The sequence below is a fragment of the Acanthochromis polyacanthus genome, chromosome 16 (genome assembly GCF_021347895.1).
Source record: "Acanthochromis polyacanthus isolate Apoly-LR-REF ecotype Palm Island chromosome 16, KAUST_Apoly_ChrSc, whole genome shotgun sequence".
NCBI lineage: Eukaryota > Metazoa > Chordata > Actinopteri > Pomacentridae > Acanthochromis > Acanthochromis polyacanthus.
The window spans coordinates 38376324-38390681 of record NC_067128.1 but is presented as its reverse complement, the minus strand read 5'-3'; the positions used below and the strand labels follow the sequence as shown (position 1 = coordinate 38390681).

Below are 14358 nucleotides of genomic sequence, written 5' to 3'. Positions count from 1 at the left end.
CCACACTTAACCCTAGGCCCACACACCCAGCTACCACACTTAACCCTAGGCCCACACACCCAGCTACCACACTTAACCCTAGGCCCACACACCCAGCTACCACACTTAACCCTAGGCCCACACACCCAGCTACCACACTTAACCCTAGGCCCACACACCCAGCTACCACACTTAACCCTAGGCCCACACACCCAGCTACCACACTTAACCCTAGGCCCACACACCCAGCTACCACACTTAACCCTAGGCCCACACACCCAGCTACCACACTTAACCCTAGGCCCACACACCCAGCTACCACACTTAACCCTAGGCCCACACACCCAGCTACCACACTTAACCCTAGGCCCACACACCCAGCTACCACACTTAACCCTAGGCCCACACACCCAGCTACCACACTTAACCCTAGGCCCACACACCCAGCTACCACACTTAACCCTAGGCCCACACACCCAGCTACCACACTTAACCCTAGGCCCACACACCCAGCTACCACACTTAACCCTAGGCCCACACACCCAGCTACCACACTTAACCCTAGGCCCACACACCCAGCTACCACACTTAACCCTAGGCCCACACACCCAGCTACCACACTTAACCCTAGGCCCACACACCCAGCTACCACACTTAACCCTAGGCCCACACACCCAGCTACCACACTTAACCCTAGGCCCACACACCAGCTACCACACTTAACCCTAGGCCCACACACCCAGCTACCACACTTAACCCTAGGCCCACACACCCAGCTACCACACTTAACCCTAGGCCCACACACCCAGCTACCACACTTAACCCTAGGCCCACACACCCAGCTACCACACTTAACCCTAGGCCCACACACCCAGCTACCACACTTAACCCTAGGCCCACACACCCAGCTACCACACTTAACCCTAGGCCCACACACCCAGCTACCACACTTAACCCTAGGCCCACACACCCAGCTACCACACTTAACCCTAGGCCCACACACCCAGCTACCACACTTAACCCTAGGCCCACACACCCAGCTACCACACTTAACCCTAGGCCCACACACCCAGCTACCACACTTAACCCTAGGCCCACACACCCAGCTACCACACTTAACCCTAGGCCCACACACCCAGCTACCACACTTAACCCTAGGCCCACACACCCAGCTACCACACTTAACCCTAGGCCCACACACCCAGCTACCACACTTAACCCTAGGCCCACACACCCAGCTACCACACTTAACCCTAGGCCCACACACCCAGCTACCACACTTAACCCTAGGCCCACACACCCAGCTACCACACTTAACCCTAGGCCCACACACCCAGCTACCACACTTAACCCTAGGCCCACACACCCAGCTACCACACTTAACCCTAGGCCCACACACCCAGCTACCACACTTAACCCTAGGCCCACACACCCAGCTACCACACTTAACCCTAGGCCCACACACCCAGCTACCACACTTAACCCTAGGCCCACACACCCAGCTACCACACTTAACCCTAGGCCCACACACCCAGCTACCACACTTAACCTAGGCCCACACACCCAGCTACCACACTTAACCCTAGGCCCACACACCCAGCTACCACACTTAACCCTAGGCCCACACACCCAGCTACCACACTTAACCCTAGGCCCACACACCCAGCTACCACACTTAACCCTAGGCCCACACACCCAGCTACCACACTTAACCCTAGGCCCACACACCCAGCTACCACACTTAACCCTAGGCCCACACACCCAGCTACCACACTTAACCCTAGGCCCACACACCCAGCTACCACACTTAACCCTAGGCCCACACACCCAGCTACCACACTTAACCCTAGGCCCACACACCCAGCTACCACACTTAACCCTAGGCCCACACACCCAGCTACCACACTTAACCCTAGGCCCACACACCCAGCTACCTAGGCCCACACACCCAGCTACCCTAGGCCCACAAGTTTGGACACAAGTACCATGATGCTTGTGAATCTCAGAAAATGCCACAAAATTGTCACTTACAATATAAATACCAGTCATAGCCATCAACCACAATGAATTATATGTCTTTTTGGTATGACTGGTATTTATATTGTAAGCAACAATTTTGTGCCATTTTCTGAGATTCACAAGCATCATGGTACTTGTGTCCAAACTTATGGCCATGGCTGTAGTTTGTTGAACAAAGATACAAACACACTGCAAGATACAAATGCACACTGGAAAACCAAATAACGTAAATGAGGCTGTGAAAAGCACTAAAGCAGTGTTCTTTGGGGGGGCGGAAAGGATCACGAATTTTGTCCAAAATAAATGGCATGGTATAGTATGTTGAACAACACTAAGCACACGGCAAAACAAACTCCAAGATGAAACAATAGAAAGTAACTGAAAAAAAATACTCGAGCAGTTTTCTTTGACAAAAAGTCATGAATTTTATTCAAAATAAACACCATAGTACAGTATGTCAAGCACAAATACAAAAATGAAATAATGTAAAGTACACTTTCAAAAACTTGAGCAGTTCTCTGAAACAAAACTTCATAAATTTTGTCCATAATTAACACCATAACATGTCGAAATAATGCCATTTTTCCCCCGGACATGTCAAGACACCATGTGATAATGTAATGTACAGCGTGACGAACACTAGAGCAGTCATCTTTGGAGAGACAAAAAAAATCATGAATTTTGTCCAATTTTAACGCCATAGTATGTTGAACGTAAATATAAATGCACACTGCAATAGGAATTGTGAAGTCGGCTGTGAAAAACACTAAAGCAGTTTCCTTTGAAACAAAAAAAAATTTGTCCAAAATTAACACCTTACCATGTTGAAATAATGCCATTTTTCCAAACATGCCATATATGATAATGTAAAGTACACGTGAAAAACACTGTATAGCAGTTTTCTTTGGTTAAAAGAAAGGAACATGAATTTTGTCCAAAATGAATGCCATAGTATAGTATGTCGAACAAAAATGAACGCACACTGCAAGATGAACTAATGTCAAGTAGGCTGTGAAAACCACTATAGGGCAGTTTTCTTTGGGAAAACATGTATTTTGTCCAAAATTAACACCTTAGTATGTCAAAATAATGCCATTTTTCCAACATGCCATAAAGACACGCCATATGATAATGTGAAGTATGCCATGAAATACACTGTAGAGCAGTTTTCTTTGGTTAAAAAAGGGTCATGAATTTTGTACAAAATAAATGCCACAGTATAGTATGTCGAACAAAAATAAAAGCGCACACTGGAAAATGAAATTATGTACAGAAGGCTGTGAAAAACACTATAAAGCAGTTTTCTTTGGTAAAAAAAAAAGGATCATGAATGTTGTCCAAAATAAATGGCATTGTACAGTATGTCAAACAAAAATACACATGCACACTGCAAGATACAAACCCACACTGCAAGATGAAATAATGTAAATTACACTGAGAAACACCATAGAGCAGTTTTCTTTGAAAGGATCATGAATTTGTCCTAAATGAACGCCATAGTATGTCGAAGATACAAATTCACACTCCAAGATACAAATGCACACACTGCAAGATGAAATGCTGTAAAGTAGGCTGTTAAACACTAGCAGTTTTCTTTGAAAAACCAAGTCTTGAATTTTGTCCAAAATATACTCTATAGTTTGAACAAAAATACAAACACTGCAAAATACAGACACACACTGCAAGATAAACTCAGTGCAAGATAAAAGCACACTGCAAGATACAAACGCGCACTGTAAAATGAAATGTAAAGTAGGCTGTTGAAAACAGAGCAGTTCTTTGAAACAAAATTAAAAAAATCAAATATTGTCCAAAATTAACACCATAGTATGTCGAAATAATGCCATTTTTTCCCAGCATGCCATAAAGACACCATATGATAATGTTAAGTACACCGTGAAAAACTGTACAGAGCAGTTTTCTTTGAAGAAAAAAAAACATGAATTTTGTCCTAAACAAACACCGGTGTAGGATGTCAAACAAAAATACAAACACTGCAAAACACACTAAAATGAAATGTAAAGTAGGCTGTTAGAAACACTATACAGCAGGTTTCTTTGAATTAAGTGATCATGAATTTTGTCCAATATTAACGCCATAGTATGCCGAACAAAAACACAAACACACTGCAAGATGAAATAATATAAAGTAGGCTGTGAAAAACTCTGTACGGTAGTTTTTTGGAAAAAGTGATAATAAGTTTTGTCCAGAGTAAATACCATGGTATAGTATTTCAAACAAATAAATGTACACTGCAAAAGATTAACGTACAGTGCAAAAAACACTGCAATACAAATGCACAGTGCAAGATTAAATAAGGTAAAGTAGGCTGTGAAAAACACTGTAGAGCAGTTTTCTTTGGAAAAAAAGTGATAATGAACTTTGTTCAAAATAAACGCCATAGTATACTATTTCAAACAAATAAATGCATACTGCCAAAGATTAATGTACAGTGCAAAAAACAGTGCAAGATAAATGCACACTGCAAAATTAAATGTAAAGTCGGCTGTTAACACTACAGAGCACTTTTCTTTGAAACAAAAAAAATCATGAATTTTGTCCAACACCATAGTATGTCGAAATGCCATTTTTCCGACATGCCATATGATGAAATGTATAGTAGACCGTGAAAAAGTTATGTCGGGTTGGCTCAGGAAATGACCGTCTGTCTTTGAATGCAACACAATTTGCTTTTTTACAGCTGTTCCAAGCAACTACAAACCAAGATGGCAACTACACAGGAAACAATACAGTGACTACTAGTGGCTGGAAACTATAACAAGAAACAACACCAAATAATTCCTACTTGCAGTAGGTGACACTTAACTGCTATAAAACAAACCAATTTACTATAACCACAAGGTTTGAGTGAATACTACAAATAAAGAATACTCTGAACGATGCTCTGTACAAGAGCGGAAACTACGGCCAAACTAACCAACTCAAATTCTCTGTGATGCACAGGACGATTCAGTGGAGGGAGCCAGCGTGCAGGGCCAGGTGGTGGGGGGGGGGGTAACAGACAACAGGTGAATGGAGGAGACGCCCAAGGGTGTGTGTCTTTACATGTGTGATTTTATGAGAAATGTGCTTTCACATTGTGGAGGCTTTTTTAATGCCTTATTTTTCTTTTACCATATAATGTAAAGTACACTGTGATAAACACTATAGAGCAGTTTCCTTAGGAATAAAAGGATCATGAATATTGTCCAAATTAAACACCATAGTATGTCTAACAAAAATACAAATGCACACTGCCAGATACAAACGCACACTGCCAAATGAAATGTAGTAAAGTCAACTGTTAAACAGTATAGAGCAGTTTTCTTTGAAACATAAGGCTGAGTTTTGTCCAAAATAAACACCATAGTATGTCGAACAACCATGCACACTGCAAGATACAAACGCACACTGCAAAATAATGTAAAGTAGGCTGTTAAAAAAAAAATAGAGCAGTTTTCTTTGAAACAAAAAAATCATGACTTTTGTCCAAAATTTAAACCATCGTATGTCAAAATAATGCCATTTTCCAACATGCCACAAAGACACACGATATGATGAAATAATGTATAGTAGACCGTGATAAACGGTCACGATGTGGAGTTGGCTCAGGTGCAGGAAGTGACAGACATCTTTGAATGCAACACAAATTGATTTACAGGGGTACCAAGATGGCAACGACACAGGAAACTGAACTGAGACAATGGGCTCCAAACATTCACAGCAGCTACAACAACAAAGAAACACCAAATAATTCCTACTCACAGTACATGACACTGAGGTGCTATACAACGAATCAATTTACTATAACCACAAGGTTCAAGGGAATACTATGATAAAGAATACTCAATGATGCTCTGTACGAGAGCGGAAACTATGGCCAACTAACCAACTCAAATTCTCTCAGTGATGCTCAGGACGGTTCACAGTGGTGGAAGCCGGAGTGCAGGGCCAGGTGGTGGGGGTAACGGACACAACAGGTGAATGAGGAGACGCCCAAGGGAGTGCGTGTTTCCATGTGATTTTACGTGTGTGACTTTATGAGAAATGTGGTTGTACATCGTGGAGGCTTATTTTTCTTTGAATGTAAAGCACTGATTTTTATATCAGTGAAAAGTGCTACATAAATAAACTTTACTTACGGCGGCCTGGAGAGAGTTCCCTTCTCGCTGAAGCGGAGACCAGAATCCGGTGTAGAGGATTACTACAAGCAGGTGGAACCAAAGCTAGAAGAGAAAACAGCAAAGATTAGTACAGAATGTTGGTTCAGACTAACTTAATGACAACTCAGGCTCCTACCTGATGTGTCACGATCTGGCGCTTGAGATGTGAGGCGTCTGGTTATACTGAGGCAGGGTGTGCTTGATTAGATGATCTCCACCTGCTCCTAGTTCCAGCTGAGGATGGCTGATAAGGCACACCTGTTGTCACTTCTGCACTGCTGAGTCACCCTGACAGAGAGAGGAGGCACTATCTTGGCCTTGCAGCAGCTAGCCTGACAAACACTATGGAGCAGGTTTCTTTGAAAAAAAATAAATAAAATAATGATCATTAACTTTGGACAAAATAACCACCACAGTATATCATCTCGAACAAAAATACAAGCGCACACTGGAAAATAAACACTGGAAATTACAAACACTGCAAGATACAAATGCACACTGCAAAATACAAACATACTGCAAGATGAACTAACGTAAAGTAGGCTGTGAAGAACTATAGAGCAGTTTCCTTTGGGAAAAAAAAAAGGATCATGAACTTTGTACAAAACACACCATAGTATGTCAAACATAAATACAAGCGCACACTGGAAAATAATGTAAAGAAGGCTGTGAAAAAAAAAACACTAAAGCAGTTTCCTTGGAAACAAAAATTTGTCCAAAATTAACACCTTACCATGTTGAAATAAGGCCATTTTTCAAACATGTCATATATGATAATGTGAAGTACACATGAAAGACACTGTAGAGCAGTTTTCTTTGGTTAAAAAAAAAAAAAAAGGACCATGAATTTTGTCCAAAATGAACGCCATAGTATAGTATGTTGAACAAAAATAAATGCACACTGCAAAATACAAACGCACACTGCAAGACAAACGCACAATGCAAGATGAAGTAATGTCAAGTAGGCTATGAGAACCACTATAGGGCAGTTTTCTTTGGAAAACATGTATTTTGTCCAAAATTAACACCTTAGTATGTCAAAATAATGCCATTTTTCCAACATGCCATAAAGACACTCCTTATGATAATGTGAAGTATGCCGTGAAAAACACTGTAGAGCAGTTCTCTTTGGTTAAAAAAGGATCATGAATCTTGTACAAAATAAACGCCACAGTATAGTATGTCAAACAAAGATACAAGTGCACACTGCAAGATACAAGCGCACACTGCAAGATGAAATAATGTACAGAAGGCTGTGAAAAACACTATAAAGCAGTTTTCTTTGGTAAAAAAAAAAAGGATCATGAATGTTGTCCAAAATGAATGGCATTGTACAGTATGTCAAACAAAAATACACATGCACACTGCAAGATACAAACCCACACTGCAAGATGAAATAATGTAAATTACACTGAGAAACACCATAGAGCAGTTTTCTTTGAAAGAAAGGATCATGAATTTTGTCCTAAATGAACACCATAGTATGTCGAATAAAGATACAAATTCACACTCCAAGATACAAATGCACACACTGCAAGATGAAATGCTGTAACGTACGCTGTTAAACACTAGCAGTTTTCTTTGTAAAATCAAGTCATGAATTTTGTCCAAAATACGCTCTATAGTTTGAACAAAAACACAAACACTGCAAAAATACAAATGCACACACTGCAAGATAAACTCAGTGCAAGATAAAGCACACTGCAAGATACAAACACGCACTGTAAAATGAAATGTAAAGTAGGCTGTTGAAAACAGAGCAGTTTTCTATGAAACAAAAAAAAATCAAATATTGTCCAAAATTAACACCATAGTATGTCGAAATAATGCCATTTTCCCCAGCATGCCATAAAGACACTGTATGATAATGTAAAGTAAACCGTGAAAAACTGTACAGAGCAATTTTCTTTGAAAAAACATGAATTTTGTCCTAAACAAACACCAGTGTAGTTTGTCAAACAAAAATACAAACACACTGCAAGATAAAACACGCTGCAAAACACACTAAAATGAAATAATGTAAAGTAGGCTGTTAGAAACACTATACAGCAGGTTTCTTTGAAATAAGTGATCATGAATTTTGTCCAATATTAACGCCATAGTATAGCATGCCGAACAAAAACACAAACACTGCAAGATGAAATAATATAAAGTAGGCTGTGAAAAACTCTGTAGGGTAGTTTTCTTTGGAAAAAGTGATGAGTTTTGTCAGAAGTACATACCATGGTATAGTATTTCAAACAAATAAATGTACACTGCAAAAGATTAACGCACAGTGCAAAGAACACACTGCAATACAAACACTGCAAGATTAAATAAGGTAAAGTAGGCTGTGAAAAACACTGTAGAGCAGTTTTCTTTAGAAAAAAGTGATAATGAACTTTGTTCAAAATAAACGCCATAGTATAGCATTTCGAACAAATAAATGTATACTGCCAAAGATTAATGTACAGTGCAAAAAACAAATGCACAGTGCAAAAAACACACTGCAAGGTAAACACTGCAAAATTCAATAATGTAAAGTCGGCTGTTAACACTATAGAGCACCTTTCTTTGAAACAAAAAAAAAAAAAACATGAATTTTGTCCAACATTAACACCATAGTATGTCAAAACGCCATTTTTCCCAACATGCCATATGATGAAATAATGTATAGTAGACCGTGAAAAAGTTACGATGTTGGGTTGGCTCAGGAAATAACCGACGGTCTTTGAATGCAACACAATTTGCTTTTTTACAGCTGTTCCAGGAAACTACAAACCAAGATGGCAACTACACAGGAAACTGAACTGGAGACAATGGGCTCTAAACACTCAGGCTACCAGTGGCTGGAAACTACAACAACAAAGAAATGACACCAAATAATTCCTATTCACGGTAGGGGACACTTAACTGCTATAAAACAAACCAATTTACTATAACCACAAGGTTCGAGTGAATACTACAAATAAAGAATACTCTGAACAAGAGCGAGACTACGGCCAAACTAACCAACTCACAAATTCTCAGTGATGCTCAGGATGATTCACAGTGGAGGAAGCCAGAGTGCAGGGCCAGGTGGTGGTGGTGGGGGGGGGGACAGACAATAGGTGAATTGAGGAGACGCCCAAGGGTGTGTGTCTTTACATGTGTGATTTTACATCATGGAGGCTTATTTTAACGTCTCATTTTCCTTTTCTTTGAATGTAAAGAACTTTGTGATTTTTATATCTCTGAAAAGTGCTATATAAATAAACTTTACTTACGATGGCCTGGAGAGATTTCCCTTTTTACCAAAGTGGAGACCAGAATCGGGCGTAGAGGACTCTACTAGGAGCAGGTGGAACCAAAACTAGAAGAGACGAGAACAGCGATGATTAGTACAGAATGTTGGTTCAGAAACTTGCTTAATGACAACTCAGGCTCCTACCTGATGTGTCACGAGCTGGCGCTTGAGTTGTGAGGCGTCTGGTAAGACTGAGGCAGGGTGTGCTTGATTAGATGAGCTCCACCTGCTCCTAGTTCCAGCTGAGGATTGCTGATAAGTCACACCTGTTGTCGCTTCTGCACTGCTGAGCCACCCTGAGAGAGAGGCACCATCTAGGCCTGGCAGCAGCTAGCCTGACAAAAACACTATAGAACAGGTTTCTTTGAAAAAAATAATGATCAGGAATTTTGGACAAAATATACACCATAGTGTATTATACCGAACAAAAGTATAAACACACTGCAACACATAATCGCACACTGGAAATTACAAACACACTGCCAGATAAACACATACTGCAAGATGAACTAATGTAAAGTAGGCTGTGACAAACACGATAGAGCAGTTTTCTTTGAAAAGAAAAAAAAAAAGGATCATGAATTTTGTCCAAAATAAATGCCATAGTATAGTATGTCAAACAAAAATACAAACGCACACTGCAAGATGAACTAATGTAAAGTAGGCTGTGAAAAACACTATAGGGCAGTTTTCTTTGGTTAAAAAAAAAAAAATCATGAATATTGTCCAAACTCAACGCCATAGAACAGTATGTAGAACAAGGATACAAACACACACATTGCAAAATGAAATGATTTAAAGTAGGCTGTTAAAACACCATAGAGCAGTTTCCTTTGAAACAAATCATAAATTTTGTCCAAAATTAACACCTTAGTATGTTGAAATAAGGCCATTTTTCCCCAACATGCCATGAAGACACGCCATATGATAATGTGAAGTACACCGTGAAAAACACTAGAGCAGGTTACTTTGAAAAAAGATGAATTGAAAAAGATTATGAATTGTCCAAAAAAAAATAAAAGCCATAGTATTTCAAAGAAAAATACAATTGCACACTGCAAGACAGAATCAACTAATCATACTCAAATGTGAAACAGTCAAGATGCAACAAAATGACCAGGAAACTCACCAAATCCTCAATCTGAGAGAGAATGACAAAAAGCAATAACACTGACAAATACTGTAAAACAGTCAAGATGCGACACAAAATGAAGCAAACTGACCAGGAAACTCACTAAATACTCAGAAAACAAAAGTCAACCAATCATTTGAAAATAATGTGAAACAGTCAAGATGCAACACAAAATGGAGCAACAATCAGCATAAACAGATGCAAAAATCACCAGCAAACTAAATCCTCAATCTGAGACAACAAAATGACAAAAGACAACCAATCATACTCACAAATAATGTAAAACAGTCAAGATGTGTCTAACCCAGGTTTAAATTGGGACTTTTTCTGGCCCAAAATGGCCATGGATGTAGAACACAAAATCAAGACTTGTGGTCGTTGTGTCCGGAGGAAGGCATTGCCCAATAAATCTGCTCCACTGGTTAACATCATCCCTTTGTGTCCTCTCGAACTGCTGTGTATGGATTTCCTGACCCTCGAGCCTGACTCAAGGAACACCAGAGACACTTGTTCTAACAGATCACTTTACCAAGTTTAATTGTGTCAATTGTGTCCCTGTGGAAGCACTGGTTGTCACTTTTTAGTTCCACTCCTGTGCTGATGTTGCCCCTTCAGGCCTGGAGTGTGTTTTACATCCACCAGTTGGTGTGTTTGGGGACGCTCTCCCTTTTGACTTCACAATCTCAGACATCAAAATGAGAAAAATCAACCAATCATACTCACAAATAATGTAAAACAGTCAAGATGTGACACAAAATGAAGCAAAAATCAGCATAAAAAGAAGCAAAATGTGATGGTCCCACTCCAGCTCCTGTCCATACCTCTGTTTCCCTCTGTCTGCCGTCCTCTCCTCCTGTCTCTCTCTCCTGGTTGCTCGCCCTCTGTCTGCCTTCACTCTGTTGGCTGATTGCTGTTATAGGCGTCAGCTGCACCAATCAGCTCAACTCCACTCACCTGCTCCCCTCCTCTGCCATCTAAGCTCTGCTCTTCCCCTCAGTCTCTGCTGGATCATTGTTTGACAGACCCACATGCTGTCCCAGACTCCGTCCCCCACAAACCCAATTCTCTCTGGACTACATCCATTTTTTGGACCTTTCTGCTTCCCCCCTTTTTGTGGATTTCCCCCTTGTACTCAGTAGTTTTGGATGGACCTCAGCCTGGTTTCTCTTTCATTATTAGTTCCCCTGAGTGTGAGTACTTCACCGTAGCTCGTTTGTGTTCAACTGTTTGGTTTTCACTCTGCCTCCTCTGTCTAGTTCTTATATTTTATTTTGGTGATAAAACTCCATTTCCTTTAACTCCTGTTTGCCTGTCTATTGTGTCTGTGCCTGGGTTCAACCACCCCCCACCGTAACACAAAATCACCAGGAAACTCTCAAAATCCTCAATCTGAGACAACAAAATGACAAATCAACCAATCATACTGTGGTGCTCTTGTGCTGCTCATCCGTAATGTCGCTGAATTTACACTATAATAAAAATAGTATCGTTGCCGCCTGTTCGTTCAACATTACACACGCAGTATTGATTTAAAGACTGTTTTCTTTCATTTCACGTGTCTGTATTTAAAATAACTCATTAAAACATGATTCCAGTGAAACAACTTTGAAAGAAGTCAAATCATACTGCTTTACTGCTATATCCTGCATGCTATATTAAATTACCAAAATGAGACAGTAAATGACCACAAAGACACAAAATCAACACAAAGAGACACAAAATGAAAAGAGATGCAAAATTAGCACAAAGAGACACACAAAATGACCACAAAGGCACAGAATGATGACACAACCAACCACAGACACTAAATGTCCACAAACAGACAGAAAATGGTCAAAATTAAACACAAAATGACCACAAAGAGAGACAAAATTACCACACAGACACAAAATCAACAAAAAAGAGACACTGAACGAACATAGAGACACAAAATGACAAGAAAGGCACAGAATGACAACAACGACACAAAAACCAACCACAAATTCACACGAAATGTAGTAGTTAGCACTTTGGCCTTGCAGCAAGAAGATCCCCGGTTCAAATCCCGGCCTGGTCCTGGGATCTTTCTGCATGGAGTTTGCATGTTCTCCCTGTGCATGCGTGGGTTTTCTCCGGGTACTCCGGCTTCCTCCCACAGTCCAAAAACATGGATAATGACCACAAAGAGACACAAAATTACCACACAGACACAAAATCAACACAAAGAGACACAAAATGACCACAAAGGCACAGAATGACAACAAAACAACAATTAACCACAAATTCACACTAAATGTCCACAAAGAGACAGAAAATGGTCAAAGTGAGATACAAAATGACCACAGAGACACACAATTACTGCAGAGACACAAAAAATACTCTTTGTGGTTGCTTTGCGTCTCTTTGTGGTCTTTGTGTCTAACTGTGTGTCCTCTGTTTTAATAGCTCAGGTTTTTCTACCAGACCAGTCCATGTTTTATTTCCAGTCTAACCCCTGGTTCCATATTTTTTCCTCCACGCTGTAAACAAAACGTTTGTTTCAGAAAATACGCTGAAGTCCTGCAATGTGCTCTAATGACGATCCAAATCTGACTTGATTTTTTTTTTTTGTTGCTTTGTTTCCTAGTTTCAGATAAATTCACTGCCAACATGCTGTGACCTCTGACCTCTTCATCATCCAACTAACAAGTCAGGACTCTCTGGGATTCAATCTGGGAAAAGTCATGTTATTGATCCACCAGTTCACAGACAGATCCAATTTTTTACCAGCGCTGAACCTTCTCTTTCTGTTATGACCTGGCTAATAGAACAGATTGTAGTTTGATTTTGATGTTCTGGCAAAGTTTACAATAGTTTCCTTGCAATCAAGCTAGCCATAAAAGCATCCAATGTAAGATGAAATTTTTCTTAATTATTCATCTGTAAGCACCTCAAATTTGGCAGCTCTGTGTTTTCTTATTCCTATGTATATTTTCATCCAGTCATTCTGTTTCACAGCTACCTAGTGACACTAAGAAGAACAGTTGCAATACTACACTGCACCAAAAACATAAATTAATTAGACTGACTTACTAGTTAAGTCACTGGGGAAAGAAAAAAGAAAGTGCAGCTGCATGTGTTCTGTTCATGTGTCACTGCAGCTACAATGTAGCTTTCATCAGGCGTTCCTGAGCTGGCATGCTGCACAGTTTGCATTTATACCTGCCTGAATTCTTGGTCCTTGGTCTCGCTGTTCTGATCACCGCTTGCAGGTGTTCCAGTTTAACTGGTGATCAGGTTCACTAGCGATAGTTTCCGTCTCCAGATGTTTCGGCCGCAGATTTGCCACTTAATCCTCTGTAGGGCTGAGGGGGCGGAGTCTATCTGGTGATAGCTTTGTTCTCATACACAAAGCTCAGTGAGTAGGTCATCTCTGGGATTCATAGCTGATCAGCTGAGAATGATCCTGGGTGGAGATGGTGTCTGATTGATGCTGGTCTTCTTTGTAAAAAAAACTTATTTTTATGCAAACAAGTCAGTGTCAGCAGACGTTTTCTGCAACATCTGCACATCTCCCATGTCCGAGAAACTACATGAGTCTTCATGCTCGGGATTATTTAGTGAAATTCTGTTTTTACATGTTTCTGACAATAAAAATACTGGCAGTGGAGATGTGGTTCCATAACTGCTTGTCTGGGATCTGACAGCATCAGAACCATGATGATGAGATCAAATATGTCCTTAATTCTACCAAGAAACAGAAGTCATATAGAACAGCCCCCCCAGCTTCATTAGATGTGTTTGTGATTCTAGAGCATGGTTAGTTTTACCTGAGCAGGTAG

At 40.5% G+C, this 14358-nt stretch overlaps 1 protein-coding gene across 5 annotated transcripts in view; it reads left to right on the top strand.

Moving 5' to 3' along the window:
* LOC127530323 (uncharacterized) overlaps positions 1-14358 on the top strand; it is a 133590-nt gene that overhangs the window by 69033 nt on the left and 50199 nt on the right. The gene's annotated exons all lie outside the window — the stretch shown is intronic.